The following is a 13247-nucleotide window of genomic DNA, read 5'->3' as shown; positions in this document are numbered from 1 at the left end:
CGCCCTTACATCACGCTCCAGTGGTGCTCCCTCTTCCCAGCTCTCAATGAATCAGCGCAATCCTGTCCCAGGCCAGACTCCCTGTGCTGGAAACGGAGTGGCTGGGGCTCAGCCCACACACGCTGATGAGCATTTGGGTTTGGAAGGAGTCACGCTCCTCAGGCACAAAACCTATTCACTGTCTCCGCAGAAAAACACACAAACACTCAAAGTGTTGTTCTGTGTTGTTTCAACAGACGCAGGACTCTTGTATCTTCTTAAGATTCTCATTCTTTCACAGTTGGGGTATGGGAGACCATACCTGGTTGTGCTCAGGGACTAACCCTGGATCTGTGCTCAGGGGTCACCCTTGGCAGTGCTCTCAGAATTATATGCAGAGTTGGAAGTTAGCTGGGTCAATTACATACAAGTCAAGTATCTTAGTCCCCTGTATTATTTCTGCTATTCCAAGGTTCTCTGTCTCCCTCTGTCTCTCTGTCTCTGTGTCTGTGTCTGTCTGTCTCTCTCTTTCTTAACCAACTCCAGCTGGGTAAATCCACTCTCTCAGGAGCTTTTTGAAGTGGATAGTTTTTGGGTGCTACCCTACCACCATACATAGGGGCTATTCCTGGCTCTATACCCAGGAGCGACCCCTGGCAGTGCTCAGGAGACCAGATGCTGTGCCAGTGATTCCAACTAAGCAACATGCAAAACAAGCACTCTCCTGTACTAGCTTTCCCACCCCTTGATAGATTTTTTTATGAGTGTCCATATATTGAGGTTCAGGGCACTACAACTGGGCATAGCCAGGTGGGTCACTGAAAGCTGGAGGAATAATGAGCTTTCCAACCTGACCACAATAAATAAATAAAATAAATCTATTTAAAAACCAGATGCCATTGACTCCTTAAACCAGTAATTAAATAACAAAGACAGAGGTAGCAATAATGTTAGACAGTGGGCTTTAATAAGAAGAATGAAATGTAGCAGCATTTATTTTTTAGAGAACAAATGCCTGAAAGCTGGTTCCTGCTCATTAATATTTCATTTTTCTGTCTCTTTTGCAAATGATCCCCCAGCTTTGCCCTGAATCATCGCCTTCTCAGACTTCCTCAGAAGTCATGCATCAAAAAACATTTTAAAATATACATTCTTGTTGAAAAAATATATTTCTTCTTAGCAAGAGGGGAGGGTTAAAAATATTCAGCATCAAAAAAAATTACCAACAAGCCTTTAATTTGGCACATGGCCTTCCTATGATTTAAACTCATCAAACCAATGTCATCCCTAGATAAATTTAGAATCAGACATAACAAAAATAAGATATATAGACCTACTGGGGACAATCTTCAGAGACAATTAAAAAATACTTTTTTTAATGTATAGAGAAACTTGCTTAAAATACTATAAAAGTCAACATTCCTAGGGCAATAGAGTAATACACTTATTGGAAAATGACATAGTATCCAAGTTGAATGATATTTTTGTGCAGCATGGCAGTATTTTCACAAAGCACCTTTCATAGAGCACTGGAGAGAGAATGGGAAATATTCCCAAAGTCCAATACGGCTCAGTTGTGTCCATGAAAAGACCTGCCAAGAAATGGGACATTCTGGGACAGCATTTTGGATCCAACAACTGTTATTATATCACTATTTAGAAATGGAAAACTCAATTATGCCACTGAATGGCTTGCCTGTTAGTGAATTACTCAAAGGCTTTGAAAGATAGATGAAAACTTTCTCCCAGACCCACTCTCATTCAGATGTGATGCTTTCTCTACTTGGCGCACAGATGCATAGCCTTCAGACACAATGTGTTCTGTCCAGAAATGCCTGTGCATTTTGGCAAGGCAGAGAATTGCAGCTTTTACTTGGAGCCTAGCACAATAGCAATTTTTTTGGTACAGTGATAACAGTTCTCAGAAATAGGTCTCAGAGAGACTTGGTGGTTTGGGGTGTTGTTGCATGTGCTTTGCCTTCTTCAAAAGCCAACCCCACCCCCACTCTGTGCACTATAAAATAAGCAAGGAAGTGTGGGGGCACAGGACAGCAATGTATCAATGTGACCATGCCACACCTTCTGGACACTAGCAAGTATACCCGCCAAAAGAAAATGGGACACTTGAACTTAAGACTTAAGTGGTAGAAGATGCAGAGGTTGATGGAAAGATCAAAACTAGCCAAATATAGATCGTAATCAGATTTTGAAAAGAATTGGTTAAGTTGTACTTCCCTTCTTCAGTTCATGATCACAAAATCCCATTGATCATCAAGTTGCTCGAGTGGTCTCAGTAACCTCTCCATTCGTCCTATCCCTGAGATTTTAGAAGCCTCTCTCTTCTCGGCCTTCCCAACGATGCCGCATTGGGGGCTCTTTCAGGGTCAGGGGAATGAGATTCAGCTGGTTACTGGCTTCGGCATATAGATACATCATGGGAAGCTTGCGAGGATCTCCCATGTGGGCAGGAAGCTCTCAGTAGCTTGTGAGTTTCTCCCAGAAGGAAAAGTAGGTTATAAGATACCTTCATGCGGGAGGCTCGTCCAAACGTGTGGAGAGGGGCCTTGAGCATGGCTGTGGCTAGGTTCCAGTGGTCTTCAGCCGCCAGGAGCTCTGCTCAGGGCAGGGAGGGAAGCTGGAGCCCATCCCCTCCGAGGGGACCAGGGGAAGACAGCCAGGCGTGCGGGCAAGAGACTCTTCTTGAGGTAAGAAACTGAAATCTCCTCCTGGTCATGGAGGCTTCTTTTGAATGGTCATTTATGTAATCACCCACATGCCATTAGAGTGTCTTGCCTCTAGAACAATCTATTCTGTATTAAATACTGAAATATCGGCAGCAAACCACCCAGGCAGGTGGAAATCACGAAGTACCACATCCTCCAATGAAGCTTACCCCTGCCTAGGAGCAGTCGGGCAGACACTGGGCCCCGCAGAGAAGGGTTGGGTGGAGACGAAGCATAGGGGTACTGCACCACATCCTCTATTCTAAATACCATTAACACCCAGTTTAAATGTTAACCCCCAAAGGGGCTTTGGTAAAAGGTTGACAGTTTAGACTCCTTTCAAGTAAGATTATCTGGAGTGGGCCCCACCCAGGTTCTGTTACAGGCTTCCTTCCCCATCACAGCAGCACCCAGATGGAAATATTTCATCAGGTCCTCAGGAAAAACACAATTCTTTCATTCCCTTGAACTTCTTTTGGTTTTGTTTTATTTTGTTTTGGGCTCACATCTGGTGGATCAGGGCTTACTCTTGACTCTGTGTTAAGGGATCACTTTTGTATGGGCTCACAGGATCTTCTAGGGTGCTGGGAATTGACCTGTCTGCAAGGCAAGTGCCCTACCCACTACACTCTCTCAATTCCCTTTATTGTGGGGGAAAGAAAGAACAAAAAGTAAAACTTTGGGAAGGCATAGGATACAGGAGGCAAGTATGTTGTCTTTCATTTGAAACTATTCTAATTGTCCTCAGAGACTTTATATCTGAACCTATTTCTAAATCTAACATCAAAAAAATTGATGCCCTAAGCCATCCTTTTGGTTGATTACTACTTAGCTCTACTTTGTTCAGGAAGTCACTCTGTTATTCAATAGAAATCATTGGTGCCAAAAATCAGTGAGCAACTGGAAATAAATCCTGGGATGAGAATGTTGGAGAAAAATTTAGTCTATTACTTCCTTCTCCTCCCTTTGCTCTAAGCTCATTGAAGTTGTGTTTCTGTAATTCAGGATGCTGCCTTTGATTTTTCTTTTGGAAACTATGCAAAATAAAACCTTGAGGGTCAGTGTATCTTCTTGGGAAGGAAAAGAGAAAGAGACAGAATCCACGTGATGCCGGAAAGGCTCAGGGGCACATAAACCTCCAGGTCAGTACTGCCCCAGAGCAAAAAGAAATCATAATAAGACTTAGCCTCTTTTCATCTTCAAAGTCCTTCATAAGCCCTAAATCATTCATCCTCACCACATTATTGTAATCATGCGATTTGGCAGAAGAAATAGACCTTTCATCTCTGGATCTCAAAGCACTCTATAAATGCCAATTAATCCTTACAACTGGCCCATGAGGCAATGAATATCAGCTAACCTACTTGGTACACAAAGAGGCTAAGTGACTTGGTCTAACCCATACGACAAACTGGCAAAGGTTTAGGAAGTTGGTCTGGAAGCTCTATTCCAGAACTATGAGACCAAAATCCAAACTTAGATTTAAAGTAACCACCTAGGGATCAGAGCAATAGTACAATAGGTAAGGTACTTTCCTTGCATGAGACAGACCTGAATCCAATCCCCAGCATCCCATAGTTACCTGAGCACTCCCAGGAGTAATTTCTGGAATCCAGGAATATGCCCTGAGCACTGCCAGATGTGGTCTAAAATCAAAAAACACAGCAGAGGCACAAAGTGTTGCTTAGGGAAGAACTCTGAATAATGTTGAGTGAACACATTGGATACCCACGTGCATTTGATTTCTGCTAACATTCCAACCCAGATTCTCTCTTCTCCAACCTGACTGGATTCCTAGGTTTCCATTAACTTTTCAATTAGCATCTACGTTAGCAGAGGTCCTCACTTAAGCACTAAAGAGAGTGGTGCACGACAGGCATAATCCTTCTCTACAGAACTTTACATCTAGATAAAATGAAGCAGATAATGTTCAAGAAGGCAAATCATGTTAGAGAGTAAGAGGAGAGGGACTGAGCATGAATGAAAGCAAATGGGCTGGAGATCAAAACGTCATCCAACTGCCACTGCAAATAGGAGTCCAGAACTATATACCGAGCCCCAAAGCAGCAAGAATTTAATAATACTCTAGAAGCTTGGAGAGAAAAAAAATCCCCCGGGCTTCTATTGACCTAAAATTGACAACAAAAGCCTTAGGTCAAAAAGAAGTCATTAGCTTTCAAGATTACAGGAAAGAGACAAGCTGAGACTACTGTGTTTTAAAGACCCAGGAACAGAGACAATGACTGTGGCTTCGAGTTTGGGTTGAGGGCTAAGCTGCTCTCCAAAAGTAGCCCACCTCTGCCCTGCACATAGTCATGAAAAGACCCCTCTGAAGAGCCAGGGAAATGACTGAGTGGGTAGACTAGAGCCACGCTTTGCATGTAGGAGTTCCAGGGTCAATTCCTGGTACTGTGTGTTCCCTGAATACTACCAGGAAAGAGCCCCAAGAACTGCCAATTGTGATCCCAAAAAATAGGAAGGAAGGAAGGAAGGAAGGAAGGAAGGAAGGAAGGAAGGAAGGAAGGAAGGAAGGAAGGAAGGAAGGAAGGAAGGAAGGAAGGAAGGAAGGAAGGAAGGAAGGAAGGAAGGAAGGAAGGAAGGAAGGAAGGAAGGAAGGGTGGGTCAGTCCATTGTATCCCAACAAAGACTCACCTCTTATTTATTAACTATTCATTTATCTTTCTTAAACTGAGTGTAAAAATGTAAAGCCCTCTGTAACTCCCACAGAAAGCCGAGCAGAAATAATCCACCCCTCTACTCTTTATTTTAAGCATGTAGTATCATCATCATATTTATTTATTTTATGAATTATGAATTTATTTTATGAATTCCCTTACAATGAAAAGGGAGCAAATCCTGGTAATTGGTAGTTTTTAAAGTTAACTACCAAGTACTAATGATTTTTTTTCTTCTTTAACTAATAGAATTAATTTTTTTAGAGCAATTTTCATTATACAGAAAAATAGCAAAAAAGTAGAGTGGACACCACGCTTTTTAGATCTCTCTCCCTCTCTCCCTCTCTCCCTCCCTCTCTTTCTCTCTCTCTCCTCTCTCTCTCTCCTCTCTCTCTCTCTCTCTCTCTCTCTCTCACACACACACACACACACACACACACACACTAATATACATAAGCACACCGGTAACAAAAATGTCGCTGTTTCTGATGAACCTGACTCCAGAGACAGCTGCATCCAAACCAATACTTCTCAGGCTTCTTGGACCCAATGAGGCTTTTCAATAAGTGCATGCTGCAATATTCCTCTTCAATATTCTTCCAGCTCTGTTTCCTCTACACTATTCCTCAGTCTCTAGTTCCTTCTCTGCACTATTCCTCAGTCTCCAGTTCCTTCTTCTCGACTTCTCCCATGCCCTGACTCTGACTTAGTGGGTCTGAAGAGGAGGACAGAACAGGCCAGAATATGCTCCCAGCAGCTTCCCAGTGACACCTAGGAGTGGGCTCTCACAGTTCGCTGGAAGGTTTGTACTTCTCTGAGGGCCCTAGAGCCTCGGACTGGGGAGGGACCAGTGTGACGAGGATCTCTTTAATCATGTGTTGACTACTTCCCTAGTGCTTCTGTAGCTCATTATAGTTCTTTTCCTAACATACAGAAGTGTTTTAAGTTGAGTGAAACTCATATTCATACCAAAAGTGTAAGTTCTCCAAACTCAGTGGAGATATTCCTCACCTCCTTTCCTTTGTACCACGGAAATACCAATGTAGAACAAGCCCAAACCTACAAAAGAAAGAGTCAATTCAAAGGTTGATATGAGCTCTCATTGTAAGTACTTGATCTGTGTAACATTCCATAAAATAGATTCCCCTAAATCTACCTTTCTAAAAATATAGTGGTTGATTCTGAGTGGCAAAGAGTCTCTGGCCCGTGCACCTGGCTGTCTTCCTCGGGGCCCCTTGGAGGGTATGGGCTCCAGCTTCCCTCCCCACCCTGAGCAGAGCTCCCAGCGGCCGAAGACCTCTGAAGCCTAGCCACAGCCATGCTCAAGGCCCCTCTCCACACATTTGGACGAGCCTCATGCATGGAGGTACCAGCAGAGGAACCCAGGTGTGTGGGACCTGGGGCTGAGACCTCCAAGCCTGCTCAGATAGGGACTGGGCCTCCTTCGCCCAGATTTCCCATTTCTCAGTAGCTAGGTGGTCACACACCCAGGGACTACCCACGGCACCATGGAATCCCATCAATGGCCAGCATCCAGAGACTTAAAAGCAAGCTCCCAGAAGCCTACTTCTCCCTCTGTGAGAATCTGGCAAACTACTGGGAGTTTCCTGCCCACATGGGAGAGCCTCGCAAGGTCCGTATGGTGTATTAATATGCCAAAACCAGTATCAAGCTGGGTCTCATTCCCCTGACCCTGAAAGAGCCTCCAATGTGGCATCTTTGGGAAGAATGAGTAGAGAGAGCCTTCTAAAACCTCAGGGCTAGAACGAATGGAGATGTTACTGAGACCGCTCAAGAAATTCAACGATCAACGGGATGATGATGATGATGATGATGATGATGATGATTCTGAGAACTTTTATTTATTTATTTATTTATTTATTTATTTATTTATTTATTTTGCTTTTTGGGTCACACCCGGTGATGCACAGGGGTTACTCCTGGCTTTGCACTCAGGAATTACTCCTGGTGGTGCTCAGGGGACCATATGGGATGCTGGGATTCGAACCCGGGTTTGCTGCGTGCAAGGCAAATGCCCTACCTGCTGTGCTATTGCTCCAGCCCCATCTGAGACCTTTTAGATATCAGAAACTGTCTGGGAACCTCAGAAATACATTCACAGATCAACTGAAAGCAAAGAGCCCTTCCTTAGCCCAGTTTACAGGGAAAATTTGTTGATGCAGAAACTAAGGTTCCATCCAGGGAAGTGGTTTGGTCTGCACACTCTAATCATTATATACGGATCCTAGACCCAACACACATATTTAAAATCTGCCATCTTCAGAGTTTAGGTTTACTTCCATTTTCATCTATAGCTGACCAGTATCAGAGACAACTATCTAAAAATCAGGTACATGCCATGTACAGTACCAGAACTATAGCTAAGGATACAATGTTGCAAATTGGAAAGCTGCTAAGATGAAAAGCTGACTCATTATGGTGATCATTTTGAAAATTTCTCAAATGTCAGATAATTATACTGTGTACTTGAAACTATACAATCATACTTCAATTTTAAGAAATTATTATCAAAATAAGGAGCCAATTATTGAAACAGTCCGGCAAGTTACTGAGAGTATCCCTCCCACATGGCAGAGTCTGGCAAGCTTCCCTTGTCATGTTCAATATGCCAAAAACAGTAACAAGTCTCACAATGGAGATGTTACAGGTGCTCGCTCGAGCAAATCGATGAACAACGGGACGACAATACTATAGTGCTATGGAAGATCCAAAGGTCCTGCGAACAGCCAGTTGAGATGAAAAGATCTCAATGGCAGAGCCACTGAAATTTTCTTCTGATTCTCTCGGCTCAAAGCCAGATTCTGTTCATTTCATCACCCCATTTTTTGATCGGGTTGGCAGTTTTCTTCTTGTGGAGTTCAACCAGTGCATTGTATATCCTTGTTATCAACCCTTTATCGGATGGGTACTGTGTAAATATCCTTTCCCATTCTGTAGATGATGAAATGAACAGAAACTTTCCCAAAGAAGAAATCTGAATGGCTGAGAGGCACATGAGAAAATGTTCAACATCACTAATCATCAGGGAGATGCAGATAAAAACAACAATGAGATATCATCTCACACCACAGAGACTGGCCCACATCCCAAAAAACAAAAGCAACCAGTGTTGGCGTGGATGTGGGGAGAAAGGGACCCTCCTTCACTGCTGGTGGGAATGCCAACTGGTTCAGCCCTTTTGGAAAACAATGTGGACAATTCTCAAAAAGTTAGAAATTGAGCTTCCATTTGACCCAGCAATACCACTCCTGGGAATATATCCCGGAGATGCAAAAAGGTATAGTAGAGATGACATCTGCATTTCTATGTTCATTGCCAGACTGTTTATAATAGCCACAATATGGAAAAAACCAGAGTGCCCAAAATCAGATGACTGGTTAAAGAAACTCTGGTATATCTACACAATGGAATACTACGTAGCTGTCAGAAAACATGAAGTCATAAAATTTGCATATAAGTGGATCAACATGGAAAGTATCATGCTGAGTGAAATGAGTCAGAAAGAAAGAGACAGACATAGAAAGATTGCACTCATATGTGGAATATAAAGTAGCTGAGAGGTACAAGCTTACAATGATGCAATTTCTGGCAGATATTTCTCTGGACTTAGTTACTAAAGTACTAAAATACAGAAATCCAAACCCGTGCGGCTGCTAGTGTGGCCTCTCAACCTCATATCTCTTCATTCTCAGCAATGGAAAACAAATTATCAAATGCTTTCTTTTCAGCAGGTCGACTTTAGGGGAGAGAAATCAATAATAGTGAGTTTTTTTGTTGAGATTTTTAATGTAATCAAAGTAAAGTGAAAGTAAAGTGAAATTTACCAGTTACACATGCGGGGTGGGGGGCTGGGAAGGTGGGAGGTAGGTGGGGAGGTATACTGTGATTCTTGGTGGTGGAATATGTGCACTGGTGAAGGGATGGGTATTGGAGCATTGTATAACTGAGACTTAAACCTAAAATCTTTGTAACTTTCCACATGGTGATTCAATAAAAGAATAAATTTTTTAAAAAGCCAGATTCTATTCACTAACTGAATCTGAATTAAGGCAGCTACACTTGTTGAGTGCCAGGGCCTGCTGTAGGTGATTTTCTTTCTTTTTGGGTCACACCTGGCGATGCACAGGGGTTACTCCTGGCTCATGCACTCAGGAATTACTCCTGGCGGTGCTCAGGGGACCATATGGGATGCTGGGAATTGAACCCGGGTCGGCTGCGTGCAAAGCAACCGCCCTATCCACCATGCTATCTCTCCAGCCCGGTAATTTTCTAATGTCTTCACAATTATCTCTTTTTTCATCTGAGAAAGCCAAAACTCAGTGGAGTCAATTCACTGGGCTCCCTCCAAAACCTGCTGTTCTTTTTTGGTCCACATTTAGCCAACCAGGAGCAGGTGCTTCTGAGTGCTCTCTCAAACGGTGAAAGGAACTAGTAGGACCAGCAGGAAAGGCCAAGCAGAAGCTAAACCAAATGCATCTGCTGTTTCCTGCATCAGGGTTTGAGGACAGGTGATTAAACCCATGGAGTCAGGACTCGCGTAATGGGCCCCCAAATGGCCAGTCACAGCAGGAGGAGGAATCCAACCAGCTACCCCAAGCCCACAGTTTGGATTTATGTCCCAACATGAGTTATAACTGACGTCACCTCTCCCTACAACCATCTCGGATGAAATCATACTCTTTCTCCCTCCCTGAAGCTCCTATCAGACCACTCTCACCCCCCAGGAACTGGCCCCACTGATTTCATGGTAACGGAATGGAATCTGTCCTCATCAGTAGCCAGTTACTTTGTTAGGTGGAGGTGACATCTTCATTCCTGTGGCCACATAAGCTAAAGAGAGTTTTGCTGCCATAGTTGGTGCATCAGCTATAACCCTGCAGAGGGGACTGCAAATTCAATCTTTGTGCACATACATTGATATACATGGGAAAAGAGATATTGGTGCATGAGAGACCTTTGTGAGTAAGTCATAGGACATCACAAATTGTGTTCCAGTTCTCACATATCTGCAATGGTTGCCAAGGCATAGCTTAGATAACTGAACTGACTTTTTGTTTTGTTTTGTTTTGCTTTGCTTTGCTTTGTTTGGAGGCCACACCCTGTGATCAAGGCGTCCTCCTGTATCTGCACTTGGGTATCACTCCTGGTGGTGCTCAAGAGACCATGTGGACCCAGTCGGGCCCGTGCTCGGCTCCGGCCGGCCGGGTTTTCGGCCCGGGCGCCCATGCCCCTGCAGAGCCGGTGGATGTGGAACAAGCGGGAACCAGAGACAGCTTTAGGAATTGGGGTTCCAGCAAGTGCCTGCACCCATGTATGGAGACTGTGAATTAAGCCTTTGCCCCACGCCGGCTAACGGAGGAAAGAACCTTCCTTCTTGGTCTCTCTCCCCTCCGGGAGAAGGCGTGGAGTCCGACATTTTGTGGGTCCGTTGAGAAGGTACGAACTTGGTGGCGCGGAAAAAAAAAAAAAAAAATGTGTGCTTTGAACTTGAAACAGCCGCAGGATACAGAGCCAGCCCCAGTCGGGCCCGTGCTCGGCTCCGGCCGGCCGGGTTTTCGGCCCGGGCGCCCATGCCCCTGCAGAGCCGGTGGATGTGGAACAAGCGGGAACCAGAGACAGCTTTAGGAATTGGGGTTCCAGCAAGTGCCTGCACCCATGTATGGAGACTGTGAATTAAGCCTTTGCCCCACGCCGGCTAACGGAGGAAATATGTAATTTCTGGCAGAATTTTCCCTGGACTTTATGCAGAAATCCAAAACCGCGCGCGCGCGACTTAACATTTATAATTGTCATCAATGTGAAAGGGTTCCATTTGAACAGGTCAGACTTGGGGGGGAAACTCCAAATAATAACAGTAAGTTTTTGTTGAAATATTGAAGGTTCTTAATGTAACAGCCACCTCTGGACTATGAGCTAAGCAAAAGCCCCACGCTGGCCAACGTGGCGTGGAGTACACCATACTATGAGGCGCAGGAAGGGGGATGAGGGGGAAAAATTAAAAAAAAAAAAAAATGGAAAAGGAAATAGAGAAAAAAAAGAGAGAGAGAGAGTTATGTCAACTATAGTGAGTTTTGTGTTGAATTATGGAATGTAATCAAGGTAAAGAAAAAATGAAGTGAAATTCATTAGTTATACAGTAGGGAGTAGGGGGTGGGGGCGGGGGGTAAACTGGGGTTCCTGGTGGTGGAATTTGGGCACTGGTGATGGGATGGGTGTTTGAATATTGTATAACTGACATATAAACCTGAGAACTTTGTAACTTTCCACATGGTGATTTAATAAAAATTAAAAAAAAAAAAAAAAAAAAAAAAGAGACCATGTGGGATGCTAGGGATCAAACCCAGGTTGGCCACATGCAAAGCAAGCATGGTACCCACACTGCTATCTCTCCTGTCCCTGAACTGGCTTTTGAATCCACATCAGTCTAACTCACAGTCCTCACTTAACCTCACACTTCACCATTGTCTGATGTGCCTATTTCCAGAAGCTTCTCTTCCCTTCAGATATTTTTGTGATGGTTCCACATAAGCCTGCCCCTCTTTCCCACTTCTATCTGCCATGTATTTGTGGTACCTGATTCTTTCTCAAACCTGAAAACTAAACAGAAAAAAAAGTAGGGGAGAAGTGAGTAAAGCCGTGCTGTGCCGTAAGAGAAAGTTTTAAGCTATCCTTCCTGTGAGCACTAAGCAGCGTGGCTATAAGGTGATCTTAGCTGTAACCCTAAATCAAATTTAATTAGATATGAAACAGAGAGATTGCTCAGTGGTCAGGGCATACATGGGTATGCGGGATATGATCTGAGTTCCATCCCTAGTACTGACTGGCCCCCAAGAATCACAGCATGTGAGTTCTTTTATTTTTTTTGCTTTTTGGGTCACACCCGGCGATGCACAGGGGTTACTCCTGGCTCTGCACTCAGGTATTACTCCTGGTAGGGCTCAGGGGACCATATGGGATGCTGGGGATCGAACCCGGGTCAGCCTCGTGCAAGGCAAACACCCTACCCGCTGTGCTATTGCTCCAGCCCCACGAGGTGTAAGTTCTAGATGCCACTGAGCACCACCATGCTCAAGCCACCTCTCATTGCTGGTCCAAGTATTGAACCATCCTGTTCTGGTGGCAGAATCATTGGGAATGGCCGTGGACCCCGAGTGATGTTTGGGAGACACCCCCCAAACTGAATATTTTCAACATTTACATTAAAAATATTAAAGTATCAAGCTTGTGTATCTCCTAAAAATTCATGACTGAAGTCTTAAATGCTTTTGTGGACAGAGAGAGAGTAGAAAGGGTAAGACACTCACCTCGCATGTAGTAAAACCCAAGTTGTTATACTTGTTATTGTTGTTTTAAATCTAAAATTACTTGAGTCCTAATAACGCTAACCAAGATGGAGTTGCATTGCTGAGCCAACACAGCAGAGAGGGATCAAGATTTGTCTATAATAAATTGTTTTAAAATGAAAAATGAAAAAAACATGTGCCCCAAGTATCACCCGGAATAGCCCTGGGATACTGTTGAGTATGCTTCCCAAGCTGAAATAGTATAATGGTAATAGCACTGTAGCACTCTCATCCCATTGTTCATCTATTTGCTGGGGTGGACACCAGTAACATCTCCATTGTGAGACCTATTGTTACTGCTTTTGGCATAAAATGGCAATAAAAATAACAAATGTTTCAAAAGCATTTTCAATAGTGAAAGGCATTCCCTTTCAAATGATGGTACAGGTAGGTCTTTGAAATAGGAGTTGCTTTTGTCTATATATAGAAAGATGGGGTGGATATTATTGCAAATATTTTGAATAGTGCTTTCTTTGTATAAGACTGTGTACGCATATTGTATGCTT

The sequence above is a fragment of the Sorex araneus genome, chromosome 10 (genome assembly GCF_027595985.1).
Source record: "Sorex araneus isolate mSorAra2 chromosome 10, mSorAra2.pri, whole genome shotgun sequence".
Taxonomy (NCBI): Eukaryota; Metazoa; Chordata; class Mammalia; order Eulipotyphla; family Soricidae; genus Sorex; species Sorex araneus.
This window is presented reverse-complemented; position numbering follows the sequence as displayed.